Source organism: Schistocerca serialis, chromosome 7, assembly GCF_023864345.2.
Source record: "Schistocerca serialis cubense isolate TAMUIC-IGC-003099 chromosome 7, iqSchSeri2.2, whole genome shotgun sequence".
NCBI classification, from domain to species: domain Eukaryota; kingdom Metazoa; phylum Arthropoda; class Insecta; order Orthoptera; family Acrididae; genus Schistocerca; species Schistocerca serialis.
Window position 1 is genome coordinate 529,534,615 of NC_064644.1, and position 24,047 is coordinate 529,558,661.

General features: G+C 41.4%; 1 protein-coding gene across 1 annotated transcript in view; it reads left to right on the forward strand.

The window, feature by feature from the left end:
• The window catches only part of LOC126413209 (modular serine protease-like), a 215,597-nt gene that overhangs the window by 17,822 nt on the left and 173,728 nt on the right, over nucleotides 1–24,047 (forward strand). The gene's annotated exons all lie outside the window — the stretch shown is intronic.

A 24,047-nucleotide genomic window follows, 5' to 3' on the forward strand; every position in this document is an offset into this window, starting at 1 on the left:
CACTTTCATTTGCATCAGTTCGTCAATAATAAAAATTGGCGCATTTGGGGGACTGACAATCGGCATTTCGCGATCGAGAAATCTGTTCACCATCAACAGGTGACTGTGTGGTGTGCAGTTCCAGTCACGGAATAGTCGGTGTGATATTGTTTGATGGCACGGTGACAACAGAGCAATACATGTAAGTTTAGGAAGATGGTTTCATCCCCATCATTCTAAGTGACACTGATTTCAACAAGATGTGGTTCACGCAAGACGAAGCTCAACCCCATCGAAGCAGGAGAGCGTTCGATGTCTACGAGGAGCACTTTTGGGACATCATTCTGGTTCTGGGATACCCAGAGGCCATTCGCATGGGCCTCGGTTGGCCGCCATATTTTCTGGATCTGAACACTTGCAACTCATTTTTGTGGGTCTATATTAAAGACAAGGTGTACAGCAATAACCCCAGAACCATTGCTGAGCAGAAGACAGCCATTCAGGAGGTCATCGACAGCATCGACGTTCCGACACTTAAGCAGGTCATGCAGAATTTCGCTATTCGTCTGCGCCACATGATCGCCAACAATGGCAGGAATATTGTACGTGTCATAACCTAAATCCGAATATCTATAGTGACGTTTGCATGTTTAATAAAGTGTGTGCACGCCGTAGTTTGTAACTAATTTAAGTTTTTTATATGTAGTACAATAATTGTCACCCTGTAAGTAGCACATGTGAAAATGAACATGTAACGCGCTTTCACGATACCTTGTTACCTTCTTGCGTCATTCTCATCACAGCAAGTGGTCAGATTGTAGTGCGAGCTGTAAATGTTGTCGCCATTATGGGAAGCTGCGACCCATAACATTCCTCATACGGCGATGGACGATAGTGCTTAGCTGTTTGTGCCCCACGCTCTCTGGTGAGATGACACAGGAAAAGTTGAACAAGGTATACCACTAATGGCTTATGGTAAAAAAAATAAGGACCGCAGTAGCGGAGTTACGTTCTTTCGCCGTATTCGAGTTTTCAGTTTCCTTCCAGATGAACATAAACAGAAAATACTATCAAGGCTGCATGCTTTAAAGCGTAATTTCCAGGTTCACATATCAAGAAAAGTAACGACAGTCCTTTGTAACTATTACCGAAATGAAATATGAATCGAAAGCAAAATTATATTCAGGAATACCAAGATATAGGATGGCTTTGTGGCCTCTCATCTTCCACTACACAGCATGCCCTGAGGGTATGGTAATTCCATCCCCCTAATTGAGGAATGAAACGTTTTCCGTTCGCTTGCGAACATTTATTCTATAACGCGCAATACATATAAAATCACATTTTCAACCATGAATTGTTTTTACCCTAACGAGGCTGTCTTCTGGAACATAACACTTATTTTTTAACACATTTTAAAGGCCACTAGAAACAGGCTATTTATGGCTTATTTAAGTGGCAGCCCCCTAACCTTATTATTGAATAGATGATGCCGAAATTACGATTACTGTCATGTAATGTTAACAAGATTAAATTAACACAGTACGGTCATGGACGGTACCGATATGTTCCAAAGGGCCAGGCGCGAATATACGGTGTTTCCATGGCGTCATATCTCGTGTTCTATTGATCACAGAGATAAGGGTCAAGTGCTTTGGTCAGCCTGTTGTCTAACGACCATTTGTATACCTTTTGGGAGAACGGGCAGACTGTAACTGTCATATTTTAGAGGTCTAAATTTTAACATCAGGCAACATATAAAGGCACCATTTGTTCATACACGGTTTCTGAGAAAACTTCCAAAAAACTATGTTTTTTTGTGCGCGAAAATTAACAATTGTGAGGATGGCCAGATCTGTAATTCCGGTTCATAGCAGATCGTCAAAATATTTACCATATGTTCTTAAGATGATGTTTTCGGGGAACCTTGAGACTTGTTTCGATATCATTACCTGTCAGCGAGATTCAGAGGTTCAAAGTTACCGTACTTATGCGAGTAAAATATGAGAAAATGTAGTTTTAACTGACGTGGTGGACACGTGGCAAGAGTTCTAGGGTCACCGCAAGTGTTTTGAGGACTCGAAACTCTATTTTTAGTCAGCATGTTATCACCAATAAAAGTTTGACGCGCTGTCTCCGTATAAAAGCGTCTTAACATGCCAGAAAGGAAATTAAAGTGAATGTCAAAAATTGTGTGAAACAGAAAAGACTGCAAAACCATTAAAATATTTCTAATAACATTTTTACTCTTTTAAAATACAAATCAAAAGTCGGGAGTTTTCGATGAATTGCAATCGATGACTACAATAACCAGGAAAAAATTATTTTCTGCTAACCCTATGCATTACGCTGCGCAATTAAAGGATTACTTTTTTCAAATCTCGTAATTGTCTCCCAGTACGACACAGACTTCAAGATTTGGCTAATAAGGTGCGTACAACATTCCTATGTGAGGGTGGAAAAGAGTGGAGCCCTGTATAAAATTACTCAGCTATCTTCACTTATTGTTATTTGTATTTTGCCTATACTCTGAGCCTTTTATACTGAGATGTTTCCCACACCAGTCTGTGCTGTGGCTCTATATGTATGAGTGATTGTCTGAGTGTGTGTTCTGTTGTAGTGAATACATACACAGTTGGTGGGACAGAGGGCGATGGGTGAAACTGCTTTCACACTATACGCTTCCTATGGCGGCCTGCTCTAGATGTTGCAGATGCTGTGTTGAAGCTGAAAGTATTAATCAAAGTTGCCGAGAAATATTCGTCGGGGCTCTGTTGCATAGCAGTCAGATTTGCCTTCAATTCTTAGAAACATTGGGGAAAAAAAATTCGTGAAATCACTTCTTTTCCGAAGAAAGCATCAAATTATTTAATTAGAACTGAAAGCTCCCGTCGGAACTATTCTCGAGTTGATATTCATTAATAGATCACATTAGAGTATACGTCGTTTGTGGAAATAACACGTACCTGTTTAAATTGAACGAAGTTTTATTGACCTTAGTGTCAATGAAATTCTTCTCGCACATCTATGAGCGATTCTCTATCGTATATACAGATGTATATACGAATTACCTTCAGAATTTCGCTATGGTGTCGATTTGTACTATACAATAAAGAACAGACTCCTCTCTCTCATAAAATTTAACAAAAACAAAAGCTTACTATCTAAGAATAATTATCTAAGCGCACTACGTCACAGAGTATTAAGGAATATCTAAGAATAATTATCTAAGCGCACTACGTCACAGAGTATTAAGGAATATCTTTGTCTACCTCTCTCGTACTATCACATTAATGCATAGCAATCTTATCATAAGATACTTCATATATGCCCCTCTTGTGGACGAACGTTTTTGGGGAAAACTCACTATTCTGATGATTGTTCATGACGCTGTATACTATTAATGTCCACTATACCTGTAGTAACATTTTTTTGTATTAGTCCAGTTACCATCAATATTAAATTGAACTTAAATTATACATTTGGATGCGTATACATAATGTGGTACAATATTGTGCTAAAAAGTCTGTGTTGCTTGATAATTGTTGAAATGCAGCTTATTTGCATAGCTCATTTAACTTGCATTAGTTAGTTCGTCGAGGATGCCATGAGATGTGTTCAGAATCTTTTTTCATTATCACTCAAAGCTTCTGTCACACGTCGTGGGACGTCTCAGACTTGTAATCTAGCCATTCGGCCAAGCCCCACAAATGAAAACCAAGGAAAACCTTGGGGTAGATTTAGAATCCTCGTATTTTTCATTTGCAAAACAAAAATTTCATCGAGTAAGACTGAATAACAAAATATTTACAGAATAATTTTCTTTGAAATGATTTTAAACACTTTTCACACAAGAAACATAACACTGTTAATCTCCTGTGCCTTGAGGTGAACCGTCGACGCGTTGGGTTACGCCCATCTACGATTCCCCATTTATTTGTCATTTCCGGGTAGCTGATTTGAATTCTATTCCCATTTCACTATATCCTTGTGGACATTATTTGTTCCGACATATGGTGTACATGATAATAAGAGTCAGTATAAGTTCCGTGAAAAAGATGTTTGATCGATGCTGAGCTGAAACAGAATCTAATCTTAAGTCCTTTCTAATTCTCTGTCCTGAATTCGAAATATTCGGAAGTTGTAAGATGTTCTTAGTTCGTATCAATAACGATAGGATGGATGCACTATACACTAATCCAACTGGTGATGCCATCTCAACTTATGTTCGTCATCTTTCAGATGTACCTTAACACTTGTCGATGTGCTTGTAACTGCTCAGCATTCGCCTAGTTGCTAACTTCGCGAGTAACAATTGACCTGACAAAATTTACATACAGAGGTATGTTACAACACTGATACAATTACAAAGCAAATGTCCATTACAAAATATTGAAATAAAGCATAGGCGGGTGTAGTAGCCGAGAACAGGTACCCCTTCCGAACAGTATGACTTCAGCTCAGCGAGTTAAAAAAGATACAAACATACACTTACATTGTCAAAATTGACATAAGCAAAAAAAATATCGTACCATAGACCAGATTCATTTGAATCATTAACACATGGTCATTATGCATTGTGAGAACTGATTGAAGTTATTATTAATAATTAATCTAAAAATTAAAAGAAATCAGTCATACTATAGCTAAATTCTCTGCATTCTGGAAAGAAAATTCATCTCTCATCGAAAAACAAATAAATAATGTCTGCATACGTCTGGAACATGATGCCTGAAAAGAAAAACTTACTACTAAATTGCAAAAAGAAAGAAAATATTCTTAATATGGTTCATAGTTTCAATGTAAAACTGTCTAATCAATATTAATTGAGATGAATCGTATCTTCAGTCTTCAGAATCTTCAGTCATCGCGAAATTCTTTCAATAAATGATGAGGGTACATTCCTTTCACCTTATCTTTCTTCACATCCTTCAAAACATAAGTCCCTGGATGAGGTATTTTTCTAATCACAAATGGTCCTTGATACAATAATTGCCATTTTTTGCTCCTCCTCTGTATAAGTGAAGCATTAGGATGAGCTTTTACGAAAACTTGGTCTTTCACTTGATATGTTTTTATTCTTCCTAGTCTATTGTCAAAACAGATTTTTCTTTTCTTTGCCTTCACCATTATAATGAGTAAGCCGTGGTGTACTTTATTTTTTAGTGACATTCTGTCAATTGATGTTTTAGGAATTGGTCGAATCCAGTCATTTTGCTCCTGTTTTCCAAACATCAGCTCGTACGGGGTGTATTCTGTCGTAGTGTGTGCCATGTTGTTTACAATTTCCTGAAAATCGTCAAGGTAACAGATCCATTTCGTTTACTGGTTGTAGCAATATGTTCTCATGTACCGGTTTAATTCTCGAAAGATACGTTCCATAAGATTTGCCGAAGGGTGGTACACTGATGTTAGAATCTGTTTTATCCCACAGTTACTTTGTGTTTGCCTCCAGCGAAATCCAGTGAACGTTGACCCATTGTCAGACAGAATAGCCTCTGGTTTGCCTACACTGACTATATAATTTTTGACCAGTTTCTTGGCTATGGATGAACCAGTAGCTGATTTTAACGGATACAGTTTGACATATTTAGTGAATAGATCGAGAAAAACCACAATATACTTGCATCCTCCTCTTGATGACGGTAGAGGACCACAGAAGTCGACCGAAACGATCGACAGTGGTTAAGTAGGGATAATAGGATGTAGGATATCCAACACACAAAAATTTCCTGGTTTGACTAACTGACAAATTTTACATTTTCTTAACTGTCGGTGTACTTTCCTGCGGATATTTGCGATGTAGCAATAAGCTTGAATCTTTTGAGCACATTTTATTACTCCAAAATGTCACCAAGTGATGTGCGTGTACAAAATTAAGTCACCCTCATTCTTCTCGGGAACACACTCTCCAATTATCTGAATCAATGTGCCCTCTGAAAAATAATAAGTCTTCCTCAACTTTGTACAGTCGCTTCAGCTGTTCGTTTCCAGGTTTTCCTAAAGCTTCTTTTATTGAAAGCCAACGAAGATCTTCATTTTGTAGTTTTCCCATGTGTTCACACATTCTTAAAAAAATGTTTTCTGTATTTTTTATTAGTCATTAACAGAATTTTGAACTTGGACGGATTGTCCGTTATGTTAATTGTTGACACATCACCGTCTGTCATCGGCGATGAAATTATGTATTTACTTTTAAATTGAAACTCTTGGAGTGAGAGCATTCATCTTGCTAATCTTGGATGTAATAACTTACACGTTTGCAAAAAACTTAAGGCTATGTGGTCACAGTATACTGTTGTCTTTGCTCCGTATAAGTACACTACTGGCCATTAAAATTGCTATACCACGAAGATGACGTGCTACAGACGCAGAATTTAGCCGACAGGAAGAAGATGCTGTGATATGCAAATGATTAGCTTTTCAGAGCATTCACACAAGGTTGGCGCTGGTGGCGACACCTACAACGTGCTGACATGAGGAGAGTTTCAAACCGATTTCTCATACACAAACAGCAGTTGACGGCGTTGCCTGGTGAAACGTTGTTGTGACGTCTCGTGTAAGGAGGAGAAATGCGTACCATCACGTTTCCGACTTTGATAAAGGTCGGATTGTAGCCTATCGCGATTGCGGTTTATCGTATCGCGATATTGCTGCTCGCGTTGGTCGAGATCCAATGACTGTTAGCAGAATATGGAATCGATGGGTTCAGGAGGGTAATACGGAACGCCGTGCTAGATCCCAACGGCCTCGTATCACTAGCAGTCGAGATGACAGGCATCTTATCCGCATGGCTGTAACGGATCGTGCAGCCACGTCTCGATCCCTGAGTCAACAGATGGGAACGTTTGCAAGACAACAACCATCTGCACGAACAGTTCGACGACGTTTGTAAGACAACAACCATCTGCACGAACAGTTCGAGGACGTTTGCAGCAGCATGGACTATCAGCTCGGGGACCATGGCTGCGGTTACCCTTGACGCTGCATCACAGACAGGAGCGCCTGCGATGGTGTACTCAACGACAAACCTGGGTGCACGAATGACAAAACGTCATTTTTTCGGATCATTCCAGGTTCTGTTTACAGCATCATGATGGTCGCATCCGTATTTGGCGACATCGCGGTGAACGCACATTGGAAGCGTGTATTCGTCATCGCCATACTGGCGTATCACCCGGCGTGATGGTATTGGGTGTCATTGGTTACACGTCTCGGTCACCTCTTGTTCGCATTGACGGCACTTTGAACAGTGGACGTTACATTTCAGATGTGTTACGACCCATGACTCTACCCTTCATTCGATCTCTGCAAAACCCTACATTTCGGCCTGATAATGTACGACCTGATGTTAGAGGTCCTGTACGGGCCTTTCTGGATATAGAAAATGTTCGACTGCTGCCCTGGCCAGCACATTCTCCAGATCTCTCCCCATCTGAAAACGTCTGGTCAATGGTGGCCGAGCAGCTGGCTCATCACAATACGCCAGTCACTACTCTTGATGAACTGTGGTATCGTGTTGAAGCTGCATGGGCAGCTGTACCTGTACACGCCATCCAAGCTCTGTTTGACTCAATGCTGAGGCGTATCAAGGCCGTTATTACGGCCAGAGGTGGTTGTTCTGGGTACTGATTTCTCAGGATCTTTGTACCCAAAGTGTGTGAAAATGTAATCACATGTCAGTTCTAGTATAATATATTTGTCCAATGAATGCCCGTTTGTCATCTGCATTTCTTCTTGGTGTAGCAATTTTAATGGCCAGTTGTGTAATAGTGAAATTTTTTAAATGACCAGACTACGGACGGCCAATGCTTCCTCTTCGGTAGTTGTATACGCTCGTTCACAAGCAGAGTCGGCTAGCGAAAGTTATGGGACAGAAAGTTATTTTTCCATCTATTATTTTTACCTGGAAGAGACAGGAACCAATTCCAATTTCCGAAGCGTCCGCCATTAAACCGAATTCTTGGCTCATATCTGGATGATATAATATTTGTGAATTAACAAAGGCATGTTTTATTGCTTCAAATGCATGCTGGCATTGTTGCGTCCACACCCACGGAGTATTTTTTCGCAACAAGTTGTACAACGGTTCTGCATTAATAGAGTGGTCATAAATGAAGCACCTGAAAAAAGAAGCAACGCCGAGGAGTCCATTTAATTGCTTTTTAGTTGTTAGAACTGCGAAGTTTTTGAATGCTTTTAATTTTTCGGAGTCCGGTAATATTCCTTTTTCATTTATAAGATGACCTAGAAATTTAATTTTATCCCGAGCAAAATGGGACTTCTGCAGATTTGCGGTTATGCCTGCTTCCTTGAAACGTTGCAACACTCTCCTCATTAAATCGACGTGTTCCTTCCATGTGGTCGTAGCAATGAGCATGTCGTCCACAAAGTTAAACTGCTTCCAAGTGCAGGTCCCAATGCGTAATCTAGAGCATTTATGAAAACTCCCGAGGTGACGTTCAGCCCGAAAGGTAGAACCTTAAATTGGTAACCTTACCTTCGTGTACAAGCGTCACCTGCCATAATGAACTCCTGAGATCAATATTCGATAAGTATTTTAATCCTTCGAACTTTTGAATTAATCATCTATATTTTCCGGATGAGTTCGCACGGGCACAATAATCTTATTTATTTGGCATGCGTCTAGCACGAGACGAATCTTTCCTTCCTTATTCGGGACAACATGAATAGGACTACAGTATGGACTCGTTGAAGGCTCGATCAGCTCCCATTCAAGCATCTGTTGCGATTTCTTCATCAACTGCCTTTCGTAGTTGTGGATAAAAAGTACGGCAGAAAACTTGGCGTGGAATCACATCCAAATAACACGTGTATCCCTTGATTACACCTGGCTTTTCTTTAAAGACTTCATGATATTCCTGTATAAGATCGTATAATTGCTGTCTTTGATGATGTTGCAAATATTCAGGTTCTTGTACTTTTTCGTACACCATATCTTCAGTTTTTGAGACTGATTGCAAATAATTAATTTGGTATTCCTGTGCAGGTTCCCTGAGAAGATTCACCTGATTTCTCTGATCCATTATTGTAGAAATGGCACGACCCAGAGAAAAATCGATATGCCAATTCCTCTCTATAAATTCATCAATTCCCAAGATACAGTCCTCAACCAATTTTTCTATTACAAGGAATATGCAATTTATAGCTATTATCTCCTATATTTAACTGTATATTTTACAATTATTTCAAGAAATGGAGACTCAAACCAAACCCTAACAAAACTGAAGTATCTACATTCCATCTTAATAACAAAATGGCAAATGAAATTATTAACATAAAACTCGGAAACACCAACCTCAAACATAATAAGTTTCCAAAGTACTCAGGTATAACATTGGATCGCACTCTTTCTTACCGAAAACATCTGGAGAACACCACTGCAAAAATTGGAACACGGAATAACATCATCCAAAAACTTAGCGGTACTACTTGGGGATCTAACGCAAAAACATTACGCACCTCATCTATCGCCTTAGTGTTCTCTGTGGCTGAGTACTGCGCTCCAGTCTGGATTAATAGCTGTCACACCAAACTTATTGACAGGCAATTAAATAACACAATGAGGTTGATTTCTGGAACTGTTAATTAACGCTCACGTACTGGTGCTATGTAATATCCTGCCCCCGGACCTGCGTAGAAAAGCGGCCCTACTGCACGAATTCAGGAAGATTGAGACAAAACCAGAACTACCAATTAAAGAAGAATTCTCACAACTGCGACACACTCGATTGAAATCAAGAAAGCCACCCATACGCACAGCTGAGCAGCTTCAAAATAAAAACTATGACCACATGAAACAATGGAGACTAGATTGGAACCAAAAGACAAATGACCAACTACAGACCTGGTTTGAGAGCTATAACTGCAACATCTCTGGAAAGGAACTAACGCGGAAAACATGGTCCGCATTAAATCGAATACGTACTGGACATGGCAGGTGTGCTGATTCACTACACAAATGGGGAAGAGCGATGTCACCAGAATGCGACTGCGGTGCCCCTAGACAGACAATCCAACACATCCATGGTGAATACTCCTTGCGAGTATATGCAGGGAGCTGGTCCGACTTCCTGGAGGCATCCCCATCGGCGCTAGAATGGATCTCAAACCTCGATATAACCTTTTAACTGACCAATATAAACATAAATTATATTTATGATTGTTATAAGATTTTAATGTCTAACACTTGATGTATTAATGTTGCATGTATAGCCATACGCTAAATAGATAAATAAATAACTGTAGTTTAACTTTAACCTGAGAGGACTTATGACCAGTTGGGCCCACAATACTACAACATTGAACAGGGAAAATCGGTGGATTTACTTTCTGAAGTATTTCTTGACATAACTTCTCAAAAACGACATTCACTGTTGCTCCCGTGTCGAAAGTAACCCGCACGGTAATGCCTTCAATTTCCGCTCGAAATTTCGCAACGGGTTCAGTGGTGTGCTCCTTTTGACAAGGCATCATATCTTGCTGAAGTTCTTCTATTAATAATCTGTCATCACTGTACCTGAAAAAATTGATGCTTGAATTTTCGCCCCTCCAAACTTCCCCGACTGCGCCGCCGGGGCTTCTGACAGTCGAGTCTAGTTTAAAGATTATGCATTATTGTTAGACGTTTGCTCCGTTACGTCAGTTACGGTATTACTTGTGGTTGGTTTCGCCATTCATTTGCAGTGACGTTTGGTTCCCAACCTGAAGGTTGTGGTTGGTTGTGATACTCTTGGGTTTGTTGCTGATATCGGCGTTTTGGCTGGTAGTTCCCTTCTTGATAATATCGTTTCCTCTTCTCATTATTTTCCTTCCATTTTCGTTTATATGTTTGTTCACGTTGTTGGTTTTGATTGCGTTGGTTTGGATTTTCATTACAAGATTTCACGTTTTTCTGGAAGTAGTTCACTTGTGGGTTTGGTGAATTGTGTGCAAAAGGTTTGGTTCCATACGTTGTTACTATTATATTTGTTGGATTGGTGACTTGGTTGGGTATAGCGCACACATGATTCTTCGAATAGGATGTCTATTGAATCCAATGTAGCTAAAAAAATCTTCCACATGTTGTTCAGGCACATGTAGAAGTTTTCCTTTACTTCTAGTGGAAGTTTGGCCTTTAATATTCGAATAACATCTTGTGTGGGGATTGGTTCATTCCAGTATTTGCTTTTATTTATGTATTTCTCGAAATACTTCCTTAAAGTTCCGTTGTTGAAAGATAATGGTTGTGGGTCAAAAACTTCCTGGCGTAGTCTTTCTTGTACTCCCTTATTCCAGTATTTGTGCAAGAAAGCGTTTTGAAATTGCTGACGTTCTTGACACCATTCGGATGCTTCTCACGCCCATATCGATCCATCCCCATGTATGAATCCTGCAACGTACATAATTTTTTGTTTCTCAGTCCATATTCGTGACAATATCCCTCTAAATTGCTAGATAAAGACTATGGGATTGATCGACTTTCTTTCGGGGTTAAATATCTAAAATTGACGATATTTAAGTATTTTTTCTTCATTCATAGTCACAGGTGTATTCCTGTGACTATTTCATGGTGGATGATAGTCCTGAAAATTTGGTTCCTGTTGATTACGTGAATACGCACCAATACATGGATATTGTTGCTTGGATTCAGTTTCACTGATTTCGACAGGAATAATGCCTGCTTTTGATAAACTGCAGGTAACAGGTGCCCCTCTAGTGTTAACTAAACCTTGCTGGCATGCTTTGAGTTCAATTTCAATCTTTGCCTTCCAAGCAAGAAATTCTTCTCCTAAATTTTGTTTAATCTCTTGAATTTCTGATTTAAGTTGTCCTCGTGCAGTTTCGTTGTTAATTTGTGCGTTAGCAACCGTTTCTGCCAAGGTTTGATCCACATAATTTCGCACCGTCTCGGTTTGCACTTTCGCCCACTTCTCTATGTCTTTAGAAAAAGCGATCTTATGTTCGTTGAAACGTTTCTCTATTTGTTTCTCACCTTCGAGACTAAGAGTGTCTATCCTCCGAGTACGATCAAAGATTGCTCGCTCGTTTTCGTGTTGTCACGTCCTGTGCAATAGTGTTCTGTACATGGATAACTTCTTGCAGTTGATTATTTAGTTTATCTTGACGATATATGATATTTTCGTATTTGATCGTTAATTCTTTGTATTGCTGTTCTTGTGTGACGACGAGTTGTGCTTGACTGGGCATCAAGTGACTGTTTTGCTTCCAAATTTTGGAATTTTTCAGTAATAATATCATTTATTGCTTTTAGTTTTTCGGGTTGCTCCTGAGCGAAAGTGGACTGTGCTGTAGCAAAATTAGTTTGCATAGTTTTTATATGATTTGCAAAAGTGGATTATGGTGTTGCAAATTTAATTTACGCAGTTTTCAGTGCTTAGACCTTATTCGCTATTACGTTAATCCCCTGTGATATGACGGTCAAATTCGACATCAGCTGGGATAACAAATCAGTATTCTCAGCAATTGAGGTTTGCACTGGGTTTATTGAAGATTGTACCAACACAATTTTCGGCACAGTTATTTCGGTTTCGTGCGTAGTTGCGGGCAATTCTCTCCTAGCAAGTGTTTCTGTATCAGAAGTCATATTCATGTTATTATTTGGTAGTTGTGTATGTCTTTGGATTTCACCCGTTATATGAATATCCGAAATTGCAACCGACGTGAGCGCAGAAATTACTGCAGGTTGCTCAGCCGTAACCGACACTTCGCTAACTGTGCCTGATTGAAATTATGTGGCACTATTTGAGAATTTGCTTATCGGCTTTAAACTTAGACCTAGTTATCACCATGTAAATACGCAACAGATACTTTCTCTACTAAGTCTTCTCACAAGAGTCTAAATTAATCTCTACACACGCTAAAGTGTTAGTGTCGTAATGCTGTCGATGTTCACTTTACAATGTAACACCAACACATTACATAGAAAACACATAAAATACTGTCTTAATTTATCTACTAAAATAGTGAAATTCTAATCAAAGTTATGGAGAAACTACTCATTGACGCTTAAAAGTCAATAAGTAAAAGGTCATTACAATTCATAAATGCTCGAGAACGCTAGTAATTCAAATGTTTGGCCATTTTGAAGTTTCTGTCTGGCTGCTAGGACGGCGTACACGTTCTTTTCACAAGATACTCCCGAACGTTCAGTTAGCATGAAACGCACAAAGAACCATAATGTAGTTACACTTTCTAGCTATACATACATGTAAAAAACTGAAACATTAATTACTTAATTAATAAGATAACCAATTTCCCTAAAAATATGAACTATATCTGTTACGAAGTATGTTACAGTTACCAGTAATCACAAATATGTTTGACTGTAAGTGTCGTGTCTGTCATCAGTTAAAGTGGTATTGCAGGTTCTAGTTCATTTTTAATGCTGTTGTATCAGGATCGAATCCTGTCTAACGATAGACAATTATAAAATCACTCAGCTATCTTCACGTACTGTTATTTGTATTTTGCCTATACTCAGCCTTTTATACTGAGATGTTTCCCACACCACCTTGTGTTGTGGCTCTATATGTATGAGTGATTGTGTGTGTGGTCTGTTGTTGCGAATACATACACCGTTAGCGGGACACAAGGGCGGTGGGTGAAATTGCCTTCACATTATACGCTTCCGTTGTTATGGCGGTCTGCTCCAGCTGCTGCAGATGCTGTATTGAAGCTGAAAGTGTTAATCAAAGGTAAAAAAAAAAGATCCGTGAAATCACTTCTTTTCCGAAGAAAGCATCAAATTATTTAATTAGAACTGAACGCTCTCGTCGGAATTGATCTCGAGCTGGTATTCATTAATAAATCACATCTGAGTATACGTTGTTTGTGGAAATAACACGTACCTTTTTGAACTGAACGAAGTTTTATTGACCTTAGTGTGAATGAAACTCTTCTCGCACATGAATTAGCGATTCTCTATCGTATATGCAGAAGTATATACAAATTTCCTTCAATATCTCGCAATGGCGTCGATTTGTACTACACAAATGAAATGAAATGATCGTATGGCATTGTTGGCCGGGAGGCCTCATGTGGGGAAGTTCGGCCGCCGTATTGCAAGTCCTTTTTAGTTGACGCCACTTCGGCGACTTGCGTCAATGAAGATGAAATGATGGTGAAAGACACACAACACCCAGTCATCACGAGGCAGAGAAAATCCCTGACCCCGCCGGGAATCGAACCCGGGACCCCGTGCGCGGGAAGCGAGAACGCTACCGCAAGACCACGAGCTGCGGACTGTACTACACAATAAAGTACAGACTCCGCTCTCGTGAAATTAAATCTTAACGAGAGAAAAAGGTTACTGTCTAAAATTAATTATCTAAGTGTACTACGCCATAGAGTAATAAAGAATATCCTTGTCTCTCTCTCTCTCGTACTGTCACATTAATGCATAGCAATCTAATTAGATGATTCATCATATCTAAGACATCATTCTTAGGCTCGTCGACGCTTCGAATTGCAAGGTGTAGACACACGTGAAAAAAAAAAAAATGCCAGAGCTCAGACGTTTGTGTGATGTATAAGGTGGGTTAATAATGTCACAAATGTCACATGAATTAGCGATTCTCTAGGGGGGGGGGGGGAGGGTCCCAATGGGGGGGGGGGGGGGGGGAGTGTCCCCAATGAACATCATCTGACCGCTTTGGAGTGTGGCACAATCGCAGTTTTTGCTGTGATGTTAGTGTTGGAACCGTTCAAAATGATTTGACGAAATTTGAACGTGATGTGTTGCAGGAAAGGGCGCTTATGAATTTTTGAGCCCCCCTGTTTCGGGTCCCCCTGCGGCGTTGCAGCCGCCTGCGCCTACTTCACAGCTTGTCGCTGTGATTTTAAGACTGGACGGAACGGCTCTGATCTCCATCTCAGACACGTCAGCAGAAGGGCTGAAAGGTGGTATGAGGAGAAGTGACGAACTTCCTACCGTGGGACGCGTCCACGCTGGCGAGGTTTTTGGTGAAATTTGGTGCCAGTTGACATCACCGACCCACCTTCCAGCTTGCGTGAACGCCTGAGCTCTGGCCTTTTTTTTCCCGAATGTGTGGACACGTGCTGTTTGAAGCGTAGTCGGGCCGCAGGGCGCCACCCCTTTGCACCATTACAGGTGAAGGTCGTAGGCATCTTTTTAGTTAAATTTCAAACTTCTGCGGCGGAATGGGTGGCAGTTATGGGGTTTTGAAACATGATCTCTTAATTGTGCTGGCCAGGGTGTTATGTGTACTTACACTGACAGAAAGAGAAATCACGATACCAAAAGAAATTAATGTGTAGCCGCGCGGGATTAGCCGAGCAGTCTAGGGCGCTGCAGTCATTGACGGCGTGGCTGGTCCCGGCGGAGGTTCGAGTCCTCCCTCGGGCGTGGGTGTGTGTGTTTGTCCTTAGGATAATTTAGGTTAAGTAGTGTGTAAGCTTAGGGACTGATGACCTTAGCAGTTAAGTCCCATAAGATTTCACACACAATTAATGTGGAGTAATGAAATTTTGAGAATTCATTTGACCTGGTAAAGTGTTTAAGTGATTAAAACTGCAAGATCCCAGGTTATTGTAAGCACGAGATAAACCGTAGCAAATGTTAATTGCTGGTACATTAATAACCAGCGAAACAGCCAGAATGTTGAATGCAAGCTTGCAACCGTACATCTGTTCTTGGTCGGTCAGTACAGGGATGGTTGTGGGAGACGGTTGACTTGTGGTCCTATGATGACTCATATGTCCTCGATTGGAGACAGATCTGTTGAGCAGGACAATATGTCGACACTCTGTAGAGCATATTGAGTTACAACAGCTGTATGTGGGCGAGCGTTATCCTGTTGCAAAACGCGCCCTGAAATGCGGATGCAGCACAAGAAGTCGAAGTACCAGACTCAGGCACAGCATTGCAGTCAGGGTGCGTGGGATAACGACGAACATGCTCCAGCTGCCATTCGACGTAACTCCAGGTGTTGGTCCAGTGTGTCTAGACACACACAGGTTGGTTGCAGGACATCAACTGGCCTCCTTCTAACCGACACACGGCCATTACTGGCACTGAGGCGGAACCAGCTCTCATCACAACACACAACAGATCTCCATCCTGCCCTCCAATGAGCTCTCACTTGACACCGCTGAAGTGGCAAGTGGCGGTGGCTCGGGTTCACTGGAATGTGCTCCACAGGCATCGGCCTCAGAGCTGTCCTCGAAGTAACTGGTTTGTAACAGTTCGTTGTCACTGTGATGCCAACTGCTGCTCAAATTGCTGCTGCAGGTCCAGTACGATGGTCCAGAGCCATATTCCGAGCGCGGTGGTCTTCTCTCTCGTTAGTGCCACCTGACCCTCCAGAGCCCAGTCTTCTGGTGACAACCGCTGGCAGCAACATGTGCAGTGCCAACATTCCAGCCAGGTCTTTCTGCAATATCGCAGAAGGAAGATCCAGCTTCTCATAGACCTATTATATGACCTCGTTCAAGCTGAGTGACTTGTCGATAACGACGTAGTTTTCACCTTATCTCGACTAACATCAACTCGCCACGTCCAGTATCAGAGGTAACTAACGTCTACGACCGTTACAACGTGTATTTGAAGCTAATCTGATTTGCACTCTCATAGTGGTGATACTAGTGTCATTCTTATGCGACGGACGCGAAATTTCGATCGACATCTGTTAGATGCAGAAACACGTCTACCAACTTTGTTCCTGTTGCACAACTCCTACTAGGTGTTGCGGCTGTTTTTCCGTCACTGTATTTGCTCTTTGTTTGTCACAATATATGAATGTGTCGAACCGTATAAATTATCTGTCAAAACTCTGCTGACATATAGAATTCGTTTTATGTTAGTAGAACAACCTGACGTAACAGAGAAAAGAAAGGAAATAGCCCCTGCCAGAGCACTAAAAAGGCAAATTATTTCCTCTTTAAACGACTCTGATAGAAAAGTGGGGAGACAGGTGCCTCAATCCTCATTTGCCTTCATCACCAAAAATTTTGGTGCGTGAACATATTCACACTTTTCGTGCTGTAAGACAGCAGCAGGGAGACAGTGGCGGTGGAAGAGAGAGAATATAGTGCCAGTGGGAGAAAAAGAGAGAGGACATAGTGATGATGGGAGAGAGAAAGTGACAGTAAAAGAGATAGATGGAGATACGAGGTGTGGCTAGAAAAAAACCGGACTAGTACTGGTGAAACAATAAAACGAATGCAATAAGGCTGAAAGTCGCGTGGCCTGTCACGTGACTCTCGCTCCGCCTACTGCTCGAGTTTCATCTGCCTCCTGCACTCAGTCTGCCCGTGGCGTCTGTTTTATGTAGTTGACGTTTTGTCTGTGCGTCGGAAAATGTTGAGTGTACAGAAAGAACAGCGTGTTAACATCAAATTTTGTTTCAAACTAGGAAAATCTGCAAGTGAAAAGTTTGTAATGTTACAACAAGTGTACGGCGATGATTGTTTATCGCGAACACAAGTGTTTGAGTGGTTTAAACGATGGCCGCGAAGACACCAGTGATGACACTCGCACTAGCAGACCATTGTCAGCAAAAACTGATGCAAACATTGAAAAAATCGGTAAACTTGTTCGACAAGATCGCCGTTTAACAATCAGAGCAGTGTCTCAGTTAACAGGAGTTGACAAGGAAAGTGTTAGGCAGATTCTTCATGAAAGTTTCAACATGAACAAAGTGTGTTCAAAAATGGTTCCAAAGTGTCTCACAATTGAACAGAAGGAACGCCGAAGAATGATTTGTTCTGACATCCTGGAAAACATTGAAAGTGATCCCACCTTCTTACAAAATGTTATTACTTGCGATGAATCGTGGTTTTTTACTTACGATCCCGAAACTAAACGCCAATCGATGCATTGGAAAACTCCTGGTTCTCCACGACAAAAAAAAGCACGAATGTCAAAATCGAAATTCAAGGCAATGATGATTGTTTTTTTGACATCAAAGGGATTGTGCACATTGATTGGGTACCAGAGGGACAAACAGTGAATCAGCATTACTACATTAGCGTCCTGGCTACCCTACGTGAGCGAGTACGGAGAAAACGGAACGATTTGTGGAGAAAAAAGTCATGGATCCTTCACCAAGACAATGCCCCAGCTCACAGTGCGTTGTCAGTGAAGATGTTTTTGGCAAAACACAACATTCCCATCTCAGATCATCCACCCTACTCGCCTGATTTGGCCCCCTGTGACTTTTTTCTTTTCCCTAAAGTCAAGTCAGCTTTGAAAGGAACTAGATTTGAGACTGTTGAAGCAGTAAAAGAAAAAGCGACGGAAGTAATGTATGGACTTACCGAAAATGATCTGCAGCATTGCTATGAACAGTGGAAAATTCGTATGGAGCGGTGTAGAGACCGAGGAGGAGAGTACATTGAAGGAGATAACATGAAATTGTAAATAATTGTAAATAAATGTTTTTTCCAGCATCAGTCCGGTTTTTTTCTAGCCGCACCTCGTATAGCAATGGGAGCCAACGAGAAAGGAGATACGAAGGTTGAATGAAAAGTAATGCCCTCACCTTCGATGATTGGTTTTGGATGGGAATATTCTAATAAATCAAAAGCAGAAATAAACCTTAGAATGTGATCTTTAATTACCAATATTCACTTTTCCACGTCATCACCACGCAATTGGATACAATTCAGCCAACGATTAACACGTTTTCTGAAGCCGTCACAGAAGAAGTCGACGCTCTGTTTCCACAACCACAGTCTCACAGTTCTCTCACCGTCTTCGTCAGAAGCATAATGATGTCCCCGCAGATCGTCTGTCATTATTGGGAGCAGATGGAAGTCAGACGGCTCTGAATCTGGACTGTATGGAGGATGCTGAACAGTGGTGAGATTCAGTCTCTCAAGTTCTGCTGTGCTGGCACGTGAAGGGTGTGGTTTGGCATTGTCATGCTGCAGGAAAACATTTCCCTTTTCCTTTCGGACCCTTGTTAGCCATCATTTCAGAGTTGGCAGCGTTGCGACGTAACACTCTGAATTTATTGTTGTTCCACGATGAAGGAAATCAATATGGATAACACCATCTGCTTTCCAGAACACTGTGGTCGTGATTTTTCCAGCTGAGGGCTGTGTCTTGAATTTCTTTTTCTGGGGCGAGTCTTTGTGTCGATATTCCATAGATTGACGTTTCGTCTCCGGGTCGTAACGGTGTACCCACGTTTCGTCTCCTGTCACAACTGAATGGAGAAAGGCGTCACGTTGATTCTCGTAACACGAGAGTAGTTCCTGGTATACTTCAAGTCTGTGCGCTTTCATTTCAGGAGTCAGCATCCCGGGTACCCATTATTCACAGATCTTTCGATAACCAAGCAAAGCAATAATGTGGCCCACACGCTCTTGTGAAATGCCGATTGTGCTTGCAGTTTCTCTCTGAGCGATACGACGATCGTCCTGAATCAAGCTGTCAACATTTTGCTTGTGAAAGTCGGTGGTTGCTGTCACAGGACGTCCAACTCTTTGTTTGTCACGCAGGTCAGATGTTCCCACCTCAACATCTTTGAACGTACTCCCCCACGACACACAGTACTGACATCAACACAATCACCATAAACTGCTTTCGTTCTCTGATGAATCACCTTTGGGCTGACACGATCTGCTGTCAAGAATTCAATGACTGCACGTTGCTTAAATCGCATTCATCGACCGTCTGCGCAAGGTTCCATACTTTGCACTGTAACAACACTACTGTTCAATGCTAAGGCTTCCCTCCCCCTGGAGCTGTAGAGAAGAGGCTACAAAACAAGCCAGTACATGGCACATACCAATGCTGCCAACTGTTGAAGAGTTACGAAGGTGGAGCCATTACTTTTTAGTCAACCCTCGTATTAACGGTCAGTGAGTGTATGGTCAGTGATAGTGAAGGAAAGAAAGAAATGGATAGAGATAGATGCAGTGGGGGCAAATGAGAGAGGAGACAGACGAAGTAAAAAATACAAATGAGTGGAGACCATACATAGACATCGGGGGTCTGGACCCTGCCAGACTGGCGAACTTTAACATGTAGGTAGAAGGGATTCCGCATTTCGGGCCGAAGTTTTAAACCTGAAGGTACAGGGGATAAATATAAGTCGGATCCTCCATAATTTTTGAGCTCCCAGGATATGGTGAAAATAGTGGCAATGTGAAAGAAAGACAAAAGGTGATAGTGTAAGGGAGAGAGGAGTCGGGGGCAGTGGAGTATACTGTATATCAGTGGGAGGAAAAAGAGACAGTGGCAGTGAGAGGAAGATGCTGAGTTGTTGTTGTTGTTGTGGTCTTCAGTCCTGAGACTGGTTTGATGCAGCTCTCCATGCTACTCTATCCTGTGCAATCTTTTTCATCTCCCAGTACCTACTGCAACCTGCATCCTTCTGAATCTGCTTAGTGTATTCATCTCTTGGTCTCCCTCTACGATTTTTACCCTCCACGCTGCCCTCCAATACTAAATTGGTGATCCCTTGATGCCTCAGAACATGTCCTACCAACCGATCCCTTCTTCTGGTCAAGTTGCGCCACAAACTTCTCTTCTCCCCAATCCTATTCAATACTTCCTCATTAGTTATTTGATCTACCCATCTAATCTTCAGCATTCTTCTGTAGCACCACATTTCGAAAGCTTGTATTCTCTTCTTGTCCAAACTATTTATCGTCCATGTTTCACTTCCATACATGGCTACACTCCATACAAATACTTTCAGAAATGACTTCCTGACACTTAAATCTATACCCGATGTTAACAAATTTCTCTTCTTCAGAAACGATTTCCTTGCCATTGCCAGCCTACATTTTATATCCTCTCTACTTCGACCATCATCAGTTATTTTGCTCCCCAAATAGCAAAACTCCTTTACTACTTTAAGTGCCTCATTTCCTAATCTAATTCCCTCAGCATCACCCGACTTAATTAGACTACATTCCATTATCCTTGTTTTGCTTTTGTTGATGTTCATCTTATATCCTCCTTTCAAGACACTGTCCATTCCATTCAACTGCTCTTCCAAGTCCTTTGCTGTCTCTGACAGAATTACAATGTCATCGGCGAACCTCAAAGTTTTTATTTCTTCTCCATGAATTTTAATACCTACTCCGAATTTTTCTTTTGTTTCCTTTACTGCTTGCTCAATATACAGATTGAACAACATCGGGGAGAGGCGACAACCCTGTCTTACTCCCTTCCCAACCACTGCTTCCCTTTCATGTCCCTCGACTCTTATAACTGCCATCTGGTTTCTGTACAAATTGTAAATAGCCTTTCGCTCCCTGTATTTTACCCCTGCCACCTTCAGAATTTGAAAGAGAGTATTCCAGTCAACATTGTCAAAAGCTTTCTCTAAGTCTACAAATGCTAGAAACGTAGGTTTGCCTTTCCTTAATCTTTCTTCTAAGATAAGTCGTAAGGTCAGTATTGCCTCACGTGTTCCAGTGTTTCTACGGAATCCAAACTGATCTTCCCCGAGGTTGGCTTCTACTAGTTTTTCCATTCGTCTGTAAAGAATTCGTGTTAGTATTTTGCAGCTGTGACTTATTAAGCTGATAGTTCGGTAATTTTCACATCTGTCAACACCTGCTTTCTTTGGGATTGGAATTATTATATTCTTCTTGAAGTCTGAGGGTATTTCGCCTGATGCTGAGTATGAAGGCTTAATTTCCAAGAGAGACTGGAAAAGGATTTAGAATGTTCTATGTTAAAAGAGCGAATATTGTCGCTTGTCAAAATGTTTGTTGAGGAAGGGGGAATGAGAATTGAGGCAGATGATTCCCCACTTTTCTGTTACAAGTTATTAAAGAGGAACGTATTTGCCTTTTCTATGCTCCGACGGGAGCATTTTTCCACTGGCGTAATAACATTTCTCTTTTTCAAAATATAAATAAGGAAAAATATCGGGAAATATCACTTCAGTTCAACTGGACAATCAACACAATGTCAATCACACTAAGTACTGCGACATTCTTTGAATCATCAGCGTAACAAAACGTTTTAAAATTTCCACAGATTTTTTTCATCGTTTAACCTTCATTTAAAGAGCCACATGCTCGGTGATTGGTTAATGACCTTAGGACACAGCCACTGAGTGTTATTACACTATTGGAAATGGATCCAACTTACGGGTTAGTTGTAATGTTGCTACATCACTACAAATGAAACTCTGAGACATTCTAAAGTTTAAAGTTTCAAAAGCCTCCAAAGTTTTGGTAATCACCATATTGTTTAAGCCACCTTTCTTTTACTTCAAGTTTTACTGATCTCAGACGCCGTAATTTCACTCTGCAAACATCGATGCAAATAGGTATAAGCTGTGGGTACTAAGTTAAGTTTAGACCTCGGTGGTGTGCGAGGTGTGAAGAAAGCAGGAAGGAGAATTTTCTCATCACATTGTGCTTCATAACGATGCCACTTTAGGCATGCGTGTGTGGAGATAATTATCAGCTATGATGTAAATTACACACGAAAGTACAAGATTATGTGGAGGAATATCATAGAGGTTTGCATGTTCAAAAACACACGCTATGCTACTTATTTTTCAGTTCATACACACACAACACGATTTCACCACGCTGCTATAGTGCTATATCTGTTAGATCACTGAATCTGGCAGCAGTTGAAAACATAAGACAATTGTCACAAAGTGTGCCGACACGTACCATTAACGATTAGGGAGGTAATCCTCAACTTAGTGTGGACAACTCATAGACATTCTTCCGCTTCTCACTTCTGCGAAACTTTGATATCTAAAAGTTACTATAAGTGTTAAACAGGCAAAATTTAACCTCATATTCATTACAACTCCACTGAAGACCCAAATAAACTGGTACACCTGCCTAATATCGTGCAGAGCTCCCGCGAGCATGCAGAAGTGCAGCAACAAGACGTGGCATGGATTTGACTAAAGTCGGATGTATTGCCAGAGGAAAATGACACCATGAATCCTGCCGGGCTGTCCATAAATCCGCAAGAGTACGAGGGGGTGGAGGTCTCTTGTGAACAGCACGTTGCAAGGCGTCCGAGATATGCTCAATAATGTTCACGTCTGGGGAGTTTGGTGGCCAGCGCGAGTGTCTAAACTCAGAAGAGTGTTCCTGGAGCCACTCTGTAGCAATTCTGGACGTGTGGGGTGCCGCATTGCCCTGCTGGAATTGCCCAAGCCCGTCGGAATGTACAATGGACATGAAAGGATGTAGGTGATCAGACAGTATGCTACGTATGTGTCACCTGTCAGAGGCGTATCAAGATGTATCAGAGCTCCCATATGACTCCAACTGCACACATCCCACACAATTACAGAGCCTCCACCAGCTTGAACAGTCCCCTGCTGACATGAAGGATCCATGGATTCATGAGGTTGTCTCATACCTGTACACGTCCATCCACTCAATACAATTCGAAACGAGACTTGCCCGACCAGGCAACATGTTTCGAGTCATCAAAAGTCCAATGTCGATATTGACGGGCCCAGGCGAGGTGCAAAGCTTTGTGTCCTGCAGTCATCAAGGGTACAAGAGTGAATCCGAAAGCCCATATCGATGACCTTTTGTTGAATGGTTCGCACACTCCCACTTGTTGATGACCCAGCACTGAAATCAGCAGCAATTTGTGGAAGGGTTTAACTTTTGTCACGTTGAACGATTCTCTTCAGTCGTCATTGGTCTCATTCTCGCAGGATCTTTTTCGAGCCTCAGCGATGTCAGGGATTTGATGTTTTATTGGATTCCTGATATTCACAGTACACTTGTGAAATCGTCATATGGGAAAATCCCCACTTCTTCGCTACCTCGGAGATGCTATGCGCCATCGCTTCTGCGCCGACTATAACACCACATTCCGACTGACTTAAATCTTGATAACCTGTGGTTGTAGCATTAGTAACCGATGTAACAACTGCGCCAGACACTTATTTTCTTATATAGGCATGCCTGTTTATATATCTCTGTATTTGAATACGCATGCCTATACAAGTTTCTTTGGCGCTTCAGTGTAATAACTGACATATTTCAACATGATACCTTTACACATCCGTCCTCCCTCCCAAAAGTGGTAGCACACTGGACTCGCATTCGGAAGGACGACGGTTCAA